Below are 255 nucleotides of genomic sequence, written 5' to 3'. Positions count from 1 at the left end.
TTTAAAAAAATGTGATAAAAAAAACAGAATAAAACATATGGATAGCTTATTGCCTCTATATATCTTATTTTCCCAAAGGAGATTTTTTATTAACTCGCGAGGCAATATTTTCACATACGCTATTGTATTTTATGTACTTTATCTGTGCATGTGACAGTGAACTTTCGTTTTCGTGCATGTACTGTACATTTCGTGATAGTAATAAAAAGTATCATTTTCTGAGTGAACTTTTACTTAAATGATAATTATATTATA

The sequence above is a fragment of the Penaeus monodon genome, chromosome 31 (genome assembly GCF_015228065.2).
Source record: "Penaeus monodon isolate SGIC_2016 chromosome 31, NSTDA_Pmon_1, whole genome shotgun sequence".
Classification (NCBI taxonomy): domain Eukaryota; kingdom Metazoa; phylum Arthropoda; class Malacostraca; order Decapoda; family Penaeidae; genus Penaeus; species Penaeus monodon.
Note: the sequence above shows the minus strand (reverse complement) of the source record.